We start from the raw sequence: 14104 nt of genomic DNA, 5'->3' as shown, positions 1-14104 counted from the left end.
AATGAACATTTCAGATATATTTCTCTAACTTTTAGCCACTAACATCATTCTATAAATGTAGTTTTAAGGCTGGGGCAGGTATATTCTGTAGTTGCTTCTACCTATATAGTTAATGTCATTTTATTTTGTCTGAAAAATGACATTTTAAGATATTTGAACATGACACAAATTTGTTGATAGCCAATTCCTAAGTACATTTACTACTTACTGGTATTTAATAAATACAATACACAAGCTGGTTTCTAAAGGTCTCTAAAATGTAGAGACAAAACATGGACACACAATTTGCACAGAAATATGGGCATTATTTTTAAAAATACACACTATTTGAGCATTTTAAGCTCATCAGTTTGGTGTATTGATTTCTTCCCATGAGAAAATCCCACTTTAGTGTTCCATTGTAAAGCCGCAGATCAAACACGAGTGTGAAGGATCAGGGTGGTTGTGTTTGTTTTCTCGCAATGCTGTCAAAATCTGTTCCTCTTTCTCAGCCTTGCAAGAACACTCACACACACATAACACAAAGCAGCTCTTTAATGGGACTGATCCCACAGCCCAGCTGGCCTTGTGCAGGGAACTGAGGTCGCTGATAATAGCTACATACAGTAGATGAATAATGGGGGTGAAACAATCAAATATTACCCCCCCCAATTCCCTGATTTAGCTGCAGCATAATGGTGCACAAAATTTTCCACAACACCAAAAATAGCACATGAAGGAGGAAGTTAGGGTGGTGTTAGGCGCAAACAGCATCTACATGAACAGTAACAGTAACAGGGATAAGTGTCAGGTTATAATGTTACCAGCTACACAGCATCAAATGAGCTAATGATTACAAAGCATATGTGAAACAGCTGATGCCAACCAGTCAATACAGTGTGACTTCACAAGCTCTACCTGGACTAACGCTATGCTTCATACATACAACTCAACTGCAGCAAACACCCTAGCCCCAGCCAGATTACATTTTCTATTAACGTCATGAGCATATGTTGTTAATCTACATATCTGGAAAGTCGCAAATATTTTGATACTGATACTACAAAATATCTGCTTCCTCTGCTTCTAGCTTCCAGGTTCATGTCCACTTTTTCCTTTTTCTTACAAAATCAGACAAATTACCTTTGGCTAACAGTGAGCACATTCCTTTGTGTTTTTATTATGTGTGAGTCATGTTGATGGGAACAGGACTTCATCTGGACAACGCTCATGCATGTCCCAGCTTGTCTGACTGACCGCCTCAGTTTAGACTCTCAGATGTCAGTGTGTTTATGAGTGTGTGTAGGTGTCTATGTATATGTAGCTGCACGTGTGCACAGGTATTATGTTGGTAGTTAAATACTATATATTTAGATGTGTGTCTTATTTTTCCTCTACTGGATGGGTTATTAATGTCTGTCTGGCTGTGTTTGTAGGACACCGTTCATTGTCTGTGCACAGCAGTGTTGTTGGACATACTCTGCTGGACTGAGGGCTGCTGAAAATGATGAGGGCTTCAGGTTTCAGTGTGGTCCTGTACATGCAGCACAGCCCTGCATTTGAATTTAGTGTCTCCGTCCACAGCTCGTTTGCAGCTCAGGTGATAAGCGGAAGTATTTGGTTAGTGGTGCAACTACACTAACTTTCCCAAGATGGTGTATAAATACACAGGCTTAAAATGGAAACGCAAAAGACTGGACTGTAAATAAAAAGACACATAATAGGTGGGTGAACTTCTGTGACACAGTTTGCATGGAAATTTTCAAAAGAGCAAAGCAGGTGAAAAGTGAAATATAGTTGCACGGTACTTTCCACCTATAGCGTTACCATGAATGTTTATGTTGCACCGCCTCTATATTGAGTATTTGACTAATTATAGATGTGCTCAGAATGAGTGAGGAAGTTCAGTTTGATGCCTATGAGATCATCTAAACAGGAAACACTGATTCAGTATGGGGACTGAGGCTGTGACTTTTTAGTTCTTTATCATAACACTGAAGTGATGAGAAATAACAAAGCCTGTGCAGTGTATCTTTGTTAATAACAGCAGAGCCTCAGGATTAATCCTGCAACTGTTCATTTAGTATCACATCTACAGAACAATCCATATTCTTACTGTTTTAGTGCATTTGGCATCTTGAGTTCACTGCAGCTTTACTACCAGAGACTAAAGCCTGTAGACAAATGCTGAAAAGTAGATTTAGTGGACTGTTTTTTTTTTTTCATTTGGAAAGTTTGGCTGTAGTAGCAGTAGTGGAAACAAAACTGAGCCCTATCCTTGTAACTTTAAGGGAAACATGACAGATGTCTTTGTTATTTGCCATAAATGACCTTCTTTAGTGTCCATTCTTGTTAACAATGAGGAGAAATTGAGCTTAATTTTTGCTGTGTTCATGTTTCCAAGTGTAATAGAGCTCCTGGTTTTCAGACGTCAACATGCTTCTCCTCATATCCACAAATCCTTGTGTTGTAAGGTCATTTCCTGTAGCTGATTAGAAATTTCACTCTCTCTTCTAACAAATCTCTCTACAGCTTGAGGGGAAACAGAGAAAATGACATTTTCAGACATCATTTATTTGGCACTGTTCATTAATAGCATTTTCACCTGGCAAAACAAACCAAAATTAAAGCTGCTCTCATCAGTGTTTGTATATTGAGTAGAGATCAAATGACTACATGAGATGTGAGAGATGATGTGAATGTGCTTGCGGTGACGAACCCACAGAGAATTACCACCTACCTTTGCAGTTTCCCTCAGCTCTGTGGAGCATTTCAACATCTCTCAGCTCACTGGTTTGGGCTTTTATGACCCACAACTTAACAATTTTGGTTCATTCTCACTGCTCTCATGAGCAGCAGCTGTTTTCAGTAAACAGGCTCTGATAGACCCACTGTGCACGGCAGACAGACAAAGTTAACGAGTAGCTGGTGAACATATTGCAGCTTTTTAACAGCTAAACAGTCAGATATTTCCCTCAGGAGCTGGTGAGGACCTGAGCAGGGGTAGAGTTAATACTAAACTTACATTTGACCAGGGTGCCAGAAACACAACTCCAAAAAATGTTGTCTGCCATGTGTGCTCTTTGCTTTGCTTGATACATGAATGTTGCGTTTACAGTTTGTTGCTCTGCCCCCAAGTGGCCACTTATATATATATATATATATATATATATATATATATATATATATATATATATATATATATATATATATATATGCAGCAGAGCACTAAAAAAATAAGCCAAATGAAATGGCGTGAGCCATGCAAGACTTCTACATAGACTGCTTCAGAAATAGTAAAAACACTCCAAAGATGTAATATACATAAATAAACAGTTACTCTTAATTCAACAGCATGAAGCTGTAAATTGTATTGTGCTGAAGTGTACTGTGCATACGTCTGTATCAGCTCCGCAGTTGAGAATAAACCATCTTCCCCGCTCTTTTGCAGGTGCAGCGCAGCCTCGTGGACGCGCCTGACTGCGCGCTCTGGCCTCACACGGTACCTCCCACTTCTCCAGCTTGTTTAAGTGCTCGCCTCCTTTACTTCAATGAGCGCTATTGTTGAAAAAGTGTGTGCGCCCCTGAACGCTGGCGGACCTCGGTCTCCAACTCTGACAGAGCGGAGCGGAGCGGAGTGCGCTGCAGTGATACACCTTTTGGTTTCCAGTCTGTGTGGACGCTAACTCTGCTGCGCTACGAGAAGTTTTTCAACAGTTTCGGGTCTTTGCATCGAGAGACACGCCGATAAAGTGGATAAAAAGTTTTGGTAAAAGCTGTTCGAGCGCTTTCACGCGAACTTTGGATTACATTGCCAAGGTAAGCTTCTCCTGCGCTTCTGCCTCACTGATTTCTACTGGGATTTTAAACCTTATAATGCGCATTTTTGTGCAGAATGACTAAATAACCCAGCAACTTCCTCTACTCTAAATATAGATCAATGCGATTTTATTACCTGTACTACCTGCCCTGCTCCTGTATGAAGTCTTTCAGATGCTGTGATATCGATTAGAGCCACAGAGTTAATCAGTTATTCTGTAGACTCGGAGGCTCTTTGAGGCTCTGATAATTGATCCAGCCTCAGCTCTCATGCTGCGCCTTGACCCAGCCTGGTTCACATGTGAAAGCTTCCCTTGTGGCCGGTGACTTTGTCAGCGTATCCATGCATTCCTCTGCCGGCTCACGGGTCACTATCTCGGGTCAGGATCTGCCGACCAGACGAGCTGAGGAAGGCGCACGGGACAGGGGAGACACTGAGAGGAGTGTTTCCTGCAGAGATATGTGGAAACAGGATTAGCTCTTATCGCTGTCGTTGCTCCGGACCGTGTTTATGTCGAATGTATCGGATTAGAGGTCGTTATCTGCCCCCTCCACGGTTTCTCTCACTTCTGCCTGTTTGTTTTCACCTAAGATGGGAGACTTAAATCTGTATGATTGGCTGGTGATCCTCCATCATCAATCAAGATGTTCCCATGTCTGTGGGTTTAGAGTGACAACATTCTAATGTTTTGTTGCGCTGTGTATGTGCGAATATTTCTATTCTTTGTTCATAGTCGCAGTAGATCTTATTGATTGTCTCGTGTAGTTATATTCTGCCCCAATACACAAAACAATACGATATTCTACAATACTGAAACGGGAGTTTATAATAAATTTGGCTGATAATTACTTTAATTACACGACTAATTGTTTAATTGGTTGACAGAAAATTCATCTAAAATTAAATATTTAAGCACTGCATTAAGGAAAAACACAGACTCGTGTAACTTATCTAAACTGGATATCACAGTAAACTAAATAGTCTTGGATTTTGGGGTGATGGGCCAAAATTCTGGGAATGTGTGATGAGTTTTTCACTTTTTTCTGACATTTAAAAGGAACAATCTAAAAAATAATGGATGAAAACATAGATCAGATAAGGACATAAAAAGAAAACGAAATCATCTTCAGGTCACGTTACATTTAACAAGAAATAAAATGTGATCTTTATCCAAACAGGCTGCACTTGATGGTACTACATTACATGAGCAACAGTTTGTAATGTATGACTGAGCTGTTCAGAGTGAAGCTGCAGCTATCAGTCTGGTTGATTAGTTGATTTGACAAAAAAATTTGGGAAAATATGTTGGTCATTTTCACTATTTTCTGATATGTTAAAGAATGAACATCATTAATTGATCATGAATAATCATTAGTTGCAGCCTAAGCTATGATATTTTCATTTGCATGTGCAAGACCACGTCTAAACCTGTGCCTCATGGTGATATATTAGTAATATAAGCAAGTAGTGAAATGCACGACTGAGTTCAGAGAAATCTAATAAACGTATACAGCGATGTTCAGATCATGACCTGCTGTCTTGTGTTGGAAGGCTCCACAGGGAGTTTGGGTTCAATAGAGGTTTTCCAAATCAATATTGGTTGGTGAGTGGGCAGAAAAACAAAGCCAGCATGGAGTATGAGTATGGGAAAAGCAAAGAGAGGTGGAGACAGAGGGATGGACCGACGTACGTTCGGGGGAGAGGGAGAGCAAAGCAAACATTCCTGACTCGGTGTCTCAGCAATTTAATTAAGGTTTCTGTGAGATGCTGCAGCGAGCACCTCGAGGTGAAGGCTTAACCCCGGTCCCCCCCGTTTCCATCTTGGACTAATCCCAAGGGTCAGCTAATAAGTGTTTGGGTCATGCCACCATGACAACTAAATAGGGGGGACCCTGAAGGAAAGCTCCCCAATCAGGGAGTTAGTAACCCCATGAAGGAAGTTAAGAGGTACAAGGTGAAGAGGATTGAGACATGGATTGGATAGTGTGTGTGTGCGCATACATGTGTATGTGTGTGTGTGGGAGAGAGAGAGGGGATGAAATTTCAGTTGTTATCAGCCACACCAACTAAAAGCCCCTCCTCTTAGTGGGGTTTAAGTGTGCCCTGTGGTGCTCTGATGTTACACACACACACACACACACACTCCCTTAAGGTCAGATTTCGGTCACTGTACCACTAGCTGGATAAATTTTTATAGGGAAATAAAGTATGACAAAACTGGATTTTCTCATTTGCTGACACAGTGTTGCTTCCTGTCACATGCTGCTATTTCATATATTCCACTACTTGTTGAGTGCTGGTGGACTGATGGCAAAGAGAGTGTCTCCCTGCTGTTGTCGTCTCCACCATTTCTGCCATCCTGTCATTCCTTTCCTGTTCTCTGCATCCAGAGCGTTTGACATGTGCAGACGTGACATTTTTACCACTGCAGAGAGGCTCGTTTCCAGCCTCACCCTTCTGCTCTCTTGTTCTGGTTTTGTGTTCGATCTGTTTTCCATCTTGGTTTCCTGCTGCTCCCCTAATATTTTCTCTGGATTTCTCTTTTATGTGGAACAGAGCGTCACACTCAACTCCTTGTGATACCATTCTCAGACAGAACGTTGATATTGGATGATTCTGCAAAATGCTTCATTACGTTCAGTGACAATGTTTTTTTAAGTCCAATGGCAACGTTTATACAGTAATTTCCTTTTACAATATCTGCGCATAGCGATTACATTATGGTTAAGTTTAGGGAAACCTCACGCATACATATAAAGAAAATAAACTATGGGTAGAGCATGGTAACAGGTAACTAATACGCTTGATGGAGGCTGGTGTGTTGTGTGTAAGTCATGTGCTGCAGAACTGCCCAATAAATGTTCCAATGGGACATCTATGCACTTAGAAATTAAAGAAGAATATGCAGAAGCAGGTCCAGTAGCAACAAGTCCGTATATGTAGGATTTGTAAATTCCTATTCCAGCGCCCTCCAGTGGCAGTATTAAGAATGCATGGAACCACACTTGGTTGAAACAACATGCTGAACCATGTACCCTGCTCCAATTTTTACTTGATTTTTAAACATTTTTCCTTTCTTTAAACAAGAACAAACAAACAAAAAAAGGATTTTTTCCCCCCATCCTTTTTTTGTTTTTTTTCCTTATCAATACATCAAAACATCAACATGCCATTTCAGCCCCAGCTTGGCTTGAAATCACTGGCTTCTTTCTCCCTGGTGTTTAAATCACTTAGTTTTACAGCAGAAAATCAAACTGCACATAAAAACACATGGAAGAAATCTTGGATTTCTCCCTCTTCTTGCCATTGTGCAGATGTGTAAGTGGGGTGGGTTGTCCGCTCATTTGGGAACGTTTAAGGGAGCGGGGACCATGCAGATGGAGCGGACGTCCAGCATCAAGCCTCTGACTGCTGATAAATCATTCTGCTCAGTTCAGTCATTATGCTGCTCAGGGCTGATTTCCCTCTCATGAACAGGCGTACCTGAGACTCTGCAGACATACTGAAACCATTTACAGTAACAAGCTGTTTTGATCATGTCTGCTGTCAATAGTTTGCTCCCCTGGTTTACTCAACTTTCATTCAGGCATTTGGCAAATAAATTTTTCCAAATGATCAAGAACTATAAATCTAAGTCGAGTAACCACAGGTGTGTCTAGAGGTGTAACTATGACCACTTCCATTACTGATTAATTTCATGACATTAATCAGTAATCTCAATGCCAGTTTTCCAAACCCTAAGGCGACATCTTTGATTTGTATGTTTTGTCTGACCAAACAGTACAAAACCCAAAGAAAGACAATGTGCAATGATATAAAACAGAGAAACGCTGAAAACACTCAAGTTTGAGAGGCTGTAAATCAGTGATGTTTGTCATTTTGGCTTGATGAAATGACCTCTGTGATTAATTACTGGATATCAAAATTTGGGTTATCAAAGCAGTAGAGGTGTTAGGTATATAGTTTACCCTAAAAGGCTGAATCTAACCTCTTTCTGAATATTATGAATGAATATATGTCAAATGCTATAGTTTTAGTTATTAGTAATGGACACTCCTCTGTTTTGCAACCCAACATGTATACATCCTACTCTTACCTAATGCAGTTTTAATTTGCTGAATATACTATTATTTAACTGATGACATTTGGGATATTGCTAAATTTGGTTTCCCTTTCCAGCGACATGAAAAGGCTCACATTACATCTTTACAAGCTTCCTTGACACCACAGGAATTCTACACTCAAACCTACAACAGGCTCAGACTTAACATGCCTACCAAAGGGGAACCTCTACTTTCCTAGAACTCGACCCCCTCCTCCTCCCCTTCAGCCCCAGGGAGGGTTTAGAGGTTGCAACTCCTTTACTAACCCATGAAGCGTGTCTCTAAGTACCTTCCCCCCTCATCCTCACAGTGTGTTGTATAAACACAGCAGTTCAGTAGGAAGGTAAAGAGCGTGACACATATAGACTCCTCATAACATTCCTCTGTGGTACCAGGAGACACCAGGAGAGAAAGATGCCTCTGACAGCAGATCTGTGGTCAGATTTTCCGATACAGAAATATGAGGCTGAGATTGTAACAACGGTTAACCTCTTGATAACCTGATATCAGCAGTTTTCTCTCTCAGTTCATTTATAAAGTGTTAAAATATGTAGGCAGAAGATATTTTCATGTTGGATTTCACTTCAACTAAATGGAGCATTATCATCTACCTTAATAAGAAAAGTGCTACCAAGACATTAGCATGATATTAGCCGACAGATGGGTAGCTAGCTATCCAGCTACATGGCAGGGACAGGCTAAACAAGTAACTTAACCGTGAATTAATACAGTGTTGTGTAGATGACAACACAGCCCGAGCCAGCAAGTCAGCTGTAGTCACAACAGTCCAGTAAACTGTGGCACGTAACTGTCACAACTCCAGTTAGCTAACATGACCAGCTATCATCATCAGAGTAAAAATTTTATTTAACGGAATTAACTCAATATATTACCCAGCCCAGGTTCCAGCAAAGTCTTGGATCCTTGGGTCTCGTTCTTTCAAAGAAGGCTTTGTTGAATTTAACCTACCAGACCGTGTGTTTGATTCAATTAATTTGGAAACATTATCTGCATGTTTTGTGTCTGAGATCTCAAAAATTCCTCTAAGAAACCCATATTCACTTGACTTGACGCCTAGTCTGTCTGACATCTTTAAGATAACACATGCCTCCCCCTCCATCCTCTGACAGCTAACACTACCTGAAGGTGAGGAGAGGTGTGTGTCTGGGGGGATGTGGTAGATTAGGGGAACCCCACCTTCCAGCTCCCTTTTTCTGAGCCCCCTTCACCCAACCCCACCCACCCACTTTTTTTTCCTGAGGGCACATACTCTAGCTGTATACACACATTCTTTCATCTCCATTCAACAGCCCCCATTCCCATACACACACACACACACACACACACTCAGGCTGGAAATAGACAGTGGCTTGGGGGCTGCAGGGCCTCATGAAGCACTTCAAAGGCCTGACGTCTGGACCTGTGAGGTTCTGATAAACTCAAAGGTAAAACAGGTGAAGAGGGATGCCATTAAACAAACAGAGGGTAACTAACATGTACGCTGAAGTTCACACTTGTGTGTGGCACACTGTATGTGTCAGGACATGTGAAAGATCACTGAGCAATAGTTGCCTCAGGTGTAAGTTTAGGGGAATGGGCCTTGTGCCTATGTGTGTCTGCATTCAGACGCACATGTAGTATCATGTTCCCTTTTACTCCCATTGTGTTGTAGAGTTGACGTGTAGACCCTGCTTATGTGCAACCACAAGCCTTTTGTTTGCCTTGAGTTTTTGTATTGCCTTCAGCACTTAAATATGTATTGTTGCAGTGATGTTAATGCAGGTGAACCAAAAGAGACCACCAAGATAAATCAGTGAATTGTTTAAGACATTAACCAAGTGTTTTTTAAGACATGAAGATTCCATTTAACTTTTGATTCAAGTGCATTTAACTGATACATCTGTTTGATTGATACGCAGTTAGGACCTGCTTCACACAGAAATGTAGTTGAAACACTGAAAAACTTCACTGTAGCCCAGTATTTATCTAGATGTCTAGACACCTTAGGCCTTCAAATCAGTCAGTGCTTCCTTGAAATATTAACCATAGTATGATGGGAATATATTGCTTCATTACGGGTTTGGCAGTAACCTTAAGTAAAAAAGAGTAACAAGCTGTACATTAAGAAGAATTGCACTTAATGGATAAAAGCTGTGAGAGTGAACACAACTGTATCAGACTGAGTGTAACTATGGGAAGAATGTGGAATAAGTTAATTGGAAGAAACATTATGTGAGGTGTGTCAGGTAATTTTCACAATAAAACTGTCAAAACATCAGAGAACTAATCAGAGTTCTAATCTAATCTAATCTAATCTAATCTAATCCTTCTGTGTCTTAATAAATAATGAAATTTACCTCTATCAACGCTCTATTACAGCAGAATGTGCCACAGCAAAACCGATATGCATGTATTGGCGAAATACAGCATGTGGTTCCAGAAGGGCTAGATGGTTGTAGCTGGCAAGCTACCTGCTAACACATTAGCAAGCCAGGAACATGCTAGTGCTGGTGCGTAACAATTGCTTTCCAAGGTTCTGTATGTTCTCTGTACTGGGCAGCTCATTTCATTCCTTCTTAGCATTTTGTTTTCATTCACCAAAGAGTTAGAGAAAGAAAATAAGCTCTCCAAGCTTACAGGCCATCACCATCTGTTGATCAGTTTAAACTCAAACACAAGTTGAGTAGAAGTGCATTGCTGAACACAGTTAATAAGCTACGACAGCTTCCTCCATCTTTGCCTCTCCATCCTTTTAAAGTCAGCGTGGGCTTGGCACGGCTTGTTGTTGGTCAGCAGAACAAACTTGTGTGTCAAATTTTGCCAAAGTTGAACTCACTGCGGAAAATTTGTGCAGATTTACTTCACCCTCGTGAGCGGATCTACTGACTGATTGGAATGAATTGATATTGCTGTGAAATTTCACAGATTTAAATGGTGGTGTGACTGGGTCTTCATGATAAATAGGAACACAGACAACATTTTTGAAATACACCAGTGCTTCATGCTGTCTCACCTCTTGTTTGTGATAAATTAGATTGTGACTTCAGTACTGAACTATGGGCTGGTGGTTGGTTGAAGCTCTGTTCAGATGTATTTGTTTTTGTAGCCATTTTTAGTTTAAATCTATGTACTTCTAACAGTTTATTGAGTATCAGTGGAAGGGCTCCACTGTTGGTTTCTCAAGAGAAAACATCTAGTCTCTAAGTACACATGAATTTCATCCCAGGAAGCTGCAGCTGCTACTACCACAGACAAATTAAATGACCATTAATTAGTCTGGAGTGTTTAATTTAAGAGGATTCCTCTCCTCCAAATGTCAGAGGATGAATTTAAACTAAATTATAGTTTGTAGAGTAGCATAATTGTTGCATGATGAGACACAACCAAAAGGGCTAAATGCGCATTAGCTGTGCTACAGAACAAGTATATCAACAACAATTAAATCACAGCTCTGACTGCAGGTGTGGCACTATGCTTGTTCCTCAACCAATTCAACCAGGGAAACTGTGATTAACTTTATCTATAGTTCGCCCCCAAGTCAGACGCTCAGTGTTTGTGCACCACAGGAGCTATCACTCCTCTATTGTTAAAAACAGCCTCAAGGTAATTTGTAGCAGGTTTAGTTGTTGTTTGTGTGTAAGCTCAATCATGCCATACCCAGTTATGTTGTAATACTCTGTAGCCCATTATTTAACTGCAATCATATAGTTCAACTGCTGCAAGAGGATTAATGACTTCCAAACAATACAGATTTTTATCAAATAATGCAGGTACATGCTGTACACATTCATTCTTGCATGGGCAGTCTCCGTTCTCTCTGTCACACACACACATTCACACATGCATGCACACACAATCAGAGTCCTCCTTGGAGGCCTCGCCGCAGCTGGCAGAGGATTAAGAGGTCAGGAGTCAAAGGGGGGCCAGTCAAACTACAGCCTGCGACAAGAAACTGACAAAGCAGAAGATACACAGGCAGAAAGAGGGACTTAGAGCTATAGTCCTGAATCGGTGTCAAACATACAATCTACATAGCCCAAATAAGAAAAAAATCGACCCTACTGAACAAGTACCTCACAGCCAAATACATTCTGCGATTCCCTGTGATTCCACTTGGCTCAAATCCGACTGTCTGATTAAGCTTGGACCACCAAAGAAAGACAAACAGATAAAACCAGCACGTTGGGGCTTGTGCAAGACTGTTACTCATTTGTTTATCATAATGAGAGCAGGTTAAGGTCATGTTTTCAACAGTTGGCTTGGCTCTCAATGTCAGAGATCTTGCAAGGTGTGTGGCATTTGAAAGTAGAGGCATCTTGAGGTCAGCTACACTGAAGAATTGCCAAAACATTAATACTAATGCACACACAATCAGAGTCCTCAAGAGGAGTGAACAGTGGAAGATTTAAGGCTGTAAAAGTATCTATTATGAATAAAATTTGTCACATAATATTTGATGGATTTGGTTCCATGTCATTAAGAAACATTTTACAGTGACACAGAAAATAAATCTTTGATGTATTTCTCGAGCCCAACAACATCTGTCTCCACTGTTGCAACAATGAGCCCACTGATGGCAGTCTTCAAAAAATCCAATAAATCATGGGAGGAAAAAGATCAAAGGGACTAGTTAAATGATCCATATAATACAAAGTATCCAAATAAAACTACCATGGAAGTGAGAATGTTTCTGTAAATTAAACAGCTACTGCAGTGAAAAAAGGCAAAGGCAGGGCAAAGATATGTATTTTATTGTTTGTGGGTGACATTGCAATGTTTGCTTTACTCTAAAACGGGAACACAAATATTAAAATGTGCTGAAAGCTGGGAATAATTATACAGAGCAAGCAATGTCCACAGAAACCCTCTGTCAACTTTAAACTGTTACCAGTGTTTCGCATGAACACTTTAAAGTTGTTGTTTTGAGTCAACAATGCACAGATTATTTCCTCATCATCCACACATGGTATGTTTGCAGAGTGAAGAGCTCTTCTCAGCAGAATCTGAGCTTTTTAGGATTAAGACAAACAGCTTTTAGTGTGGCTATGGCCTTTGCATTAGAGTACAAAGTGAAAGGAAGGTCATTAGATTTAATCAGCACTCCCTCCAGCTTTATGATAAGCTGTTTCTTTAAGTTAGTGCTGTCTCAGATGAAACATCAGTCTAAATTGCTTTGCACTTTACACATCCTCTGCCCACTGAAGCCAGCGTAGCAAACTGTGGCTGTGGGCGAGCCTGTGATATTTTTAATTTGGACATCTCGTTCACAGATGAGAGCCGAAAGCCACTTCAAAGATATGGCAACCGGATCAAAAGTTAGGCTGCAGCTTCAATGCACACTGGTAGCAAGAGGAGTGAACAGTGGAAGTGTGTGTATTGGGGTGTGAATATTATTTTAAAAAAAAACAGACAACAGGCACAGATAGCCTGCACAAAAGTTAATAACAAGGCAAACTAACAGTCAGCCAAGTTAAATTAAATAAAGTACGAGCCCAGAAGGTACAAAAGGTGACACTTTTAATAGTTGCGTGCCTTTGAACTTAAGGTATACACACTGTTGCAAGTTTGTCCATAAGCAAGGAGTTAGCGTGGATCAGGTCTGCACAAATTACTGAATATATTCTGTCAAATAACTTTGTTTATTCCTTGCAGCTAGGTGTGCACATGCTGCTGAGGAAATGCAGAGGAAAATAAACAGTAAAACTTGTGTGGTCATGGACAATAAATGGGCCGCTTGTGTTTAATAAGGCCTACAGTTTTATTGTGATTTTGGACACAGTATGTGGATATGCTTTAGTTGCTGGCTGTCAAACACAGTGTTGTGTTGCCAGTATTTCACATGATAATTGTGTCTGATCTACTGATTTGCGTGCACAAATCATCAGTCAGTACTCTGACACCTGCTGTGACAGTGTTTATTTCTTTGTGTCTGTCATGTGTATTGTACCAATGCATTAGCGCTGGCCATGAGCTAAACCAAGACAGTCCATAAACACAGACGGACCGGTACAAGTCCAAGACAAGCAGTCAGTAGGTCAGTCAGCTGCAGAAACGCTGCTCCATACCTTTAGTGAGGCCAAGACACACCAGACTGTTGCTCTCATTGGAACAGATGGGACATATTAGACAAATTGAGGAAGCAAAGACTGATGGAGCAATTTCCCAGACTCATAGCAGAAAAGGAACTCAATATATCTGTGTT

General features: G+C 40.6%; 1 protein-coding gene across 1 annotated transcript in view; it reads left to right on the top strand.

Moving 5' to 3' along the window:
- The first annotated feature begins 3531 nt into the window (after nucleotides 1–3531).
- LOC108887181 (vasorin) overlaps nucleotides 3532–14104 on the top strand; it is a 31543-nt gene continuing 20970 nt past the window's right edge. Inside the window, exon 1 of the mRNA XM_018682454.2 lies at nucleotides 3532–3798. The gene's annotated coding sequence lies outside the window, so the exon portion shown is untranslated. The remainder of the gene's footprint in view (nucleotides 3799–14104) is intronic.

The sequence above is a fragment of the Lates calcarifer genome, linkage group LG5 (genome assembly GCF_001640805.2).
Source record: "Lates calcarifer isolate ASB-BC8 linkage group LG5, TLL_Latcal_v3, whole genome shotgun sequence".
Taxonomy (NCBI): Eukaryota; Metazoa; Chordata; class Actinopteri; family Centropomidae; genus Lates; species Lates calcarifer.
This window is presented reverse-complemented; position numbering and strand designations above follow the sequence as displayed.